The sequence below is a fragment of the Athene cunicularia genome (assembly GCF_003259725.1).
Source record: "Athene cunicularia isolate RWA chromosome 27 unlocalized genomic scaffold, athCun1 chr27_part1, whole genome shotgun sequence".
In the NCBI taxonomy this organism is placed as follows: Eukaryota; Metazoa; Chordata; class Aves; order Strigiformes; family Strigidae; genus Athene; species Athene cunicularia.
The window spans coordinates 4,812,613-4,815,163 of NW_020799138.1; positions in this window are offsets into that span (position 1 = coordinate 4,812,613).

Below are 2,551 nucleotides of genomic sequence, written 5' to 3' on the forward strand. Positions count from 1 at the left end.
AATGGGTGCTGTGGGAGGTGTGGGGCAGGACGGGTGATGTGGGTCTGGGTAGGAGATGTGGGGCAGGGCAGCAGCTGAGCACCCTGGAGGTGACAGGGGGAGGACTTAGTCCTCCTCCTCTTTCTCTTTGGGGGACAAGGATGGAGGGGGCATGAAGACTTGCCGCCATCCCACCTCCCATCCTCTGGCACCCAGCACCCTCATCCCACCCCAGCATGGGGCTTCCCCATCCTCCCCCCCCAGCCTGCCAGCAATGTCACAGCCCACATTACTGAATGGATGTCACCAAACGTCCCCCACCAACCCTCCTGGGACACGAGATGCCACGGAGCCCACGGGGCCATCCCACCCAGGCCCAGCGCCAGGATGTGGCTGGCTGAGACCCCCCAGCTCAGCTGACAACAACTGCAGGACTGAGCTGGGCTTTACCCTACACCTAAAACTAAGACTGGGGGGAGGCAAAGCAGCACCTACATCATTTTCCGGTACAAAAAGACCTTTTCAGACTGCAGCACCCGCAGTGTCGGAGCTGCTGCCGGGAGGGGGACGGAGCTATTTTGGGTGTCAGATACCTTCTTTTTGTTTCGCACGCGAGCATGCAGAGCCGAGCAGAGCCAGGCTCTGCACCAAACCCCAGCACAAAAAATTCAAAGCATCCTTTACGGAAGTGTTTGCTCTGCAAAACACCGACAGGCTTGAGTGAAAACCAGGCTGAACCCAGGGAGCATTGTTTCTGGGGCATGTGGGGGGTGCACAGGGATGGAAAGCCTCGATGGCATGTGGCATGGGAGAGCATCCCAGTCCAGACATCAGGTACCAGCCCTGCCCGCTGCAGGGAAGGGGCCAGAGCAGCCTTGAGATGATGGTTTAGGGGCTTCCACCCTAAGGGAAGGACTAACATCACCACGAGCCCAGTCTGGTGGCCGATGGTGGACCACGGCACTCCTGGGATGCTCCATCCCTCATGGCCATGGACCACAATGCTCCCACCCAAGGGGGTTTGGGACACGCCCAGCCCTCCCGTGGTGTCCCCTCCAGTGACCCCAACTGCCACCAGACCCGTCCTCCTGCCTCTTCCTGAGGATCAGCGCCAGGCACCCAGAAGCATCAGGCCCACCCAGGCCTCTCCTGACCCTCAGCAAGCTGGGCTGGGAGTCCCTGGGTCCAGCCAGATCCCAAATCCACCACGTGCCAGGCAGGGACAAGCCTGTGGAGGAGCAGACAGGTCCCTGCCGATGGCCGAATCCTGCTGTGAGGGTGGCAAGGAGCAGCTAAGGGATGAGCGGCCGTTCCCACCTGCTGCTCCCGGCTCTAAGAACAAGCAGAAGCTTCTCTCAGCACAGGCTGGGGAGACGAGCCTGACCCAGCCACAGCACCCACATCCCTGATGGGTGCCCTCCTGCCCACCCTGCACCCACACGTGGGGGGATCCCTGTGCCAGGATGCCCCCCTACATCAGCCAGGGCCGGATCCAGGTGTATGGGGGGGTCCCTGTGCCAGGGCACCCTCGTTCAGCCAGGGCCATGTCCAGCCACGCACAGCAGCTCTCAGGTCATTCCCCTTCCTGTCCAGGGCACACGTTCCCCCGTGGGGACACCCCACCACAGCCCCCGTGACACCCAGCTGGACGTGGCCACCATGCCGGGGCCGGGCTGGGGACAGATCCAGCAGAAAGCTGATCATCAACTTTCTTTCCCAGTCGAGCTGAGGCTGACGCCACAGCCACGGCTCACTGGTGACTGGTCCCACCACTGAGGCCAACAACACATCCGCAAACATCTGAAAACATCTGCAAACATCTGCAGCGGTGACGTTTGCCACTCTCTCCTCCAGGTCCCAGGAGAAGCAGCTGCAAAGCCCCTGTCAGCAAGACCCCCGGCCAGAGCATCCCCTGTCCCCATCAGCCTCCGGCCCCAGGCTTCACCTCCACCACGCCCTCAACTCACACTTTCATTTCTATATTCCTGATTGCTCCCTCCTAATGTGCAAAGGGGGAAAAAAAATCCCAACTGCTCCATGCGGGAGCAGCCAAGCATCCCCATCCCAGCAACAAAGATGCTCCCCTTCCTCCGCTCCATCCCAAAAAGCCACCTCGGCACATCCCAAACCACTTGGCACTGGGACAACCCTCCCATCACTCTGCCAAAGAAGCATCTGCCACAGTGCCCTAGCTGGGAAGAAGCCAACTTTTGGGGAATAAAACTAAATTCCCCATTTCTTGGCATGCAATGAGTTTATCCATCCCCTTCCTGGTGGCAATTTGGATCCCCTGGGCTCCGCTGTTGCAGAGCTTTTCTGCCAGACTTTGCTCCACCAGCTCTCCCAGTTTGGGATGTCCAGGCCAAGACTGGTTTGCACCAACGTGCTGCCACAGCGTCCCCACAGCTGTGACAATGTGCCAGATCCAGATCACGCCCCACCGGGAGATTCCCAACCCATGACCTCCTGCTCCATCCCTGATCTCACTAGCTCAGGAGGTGGAAGAATTAAATACTGAGTCAAGGAACATGTTTGGGGTAGGTGAAGGGTGGAAGCTGTCTCTTATACACAT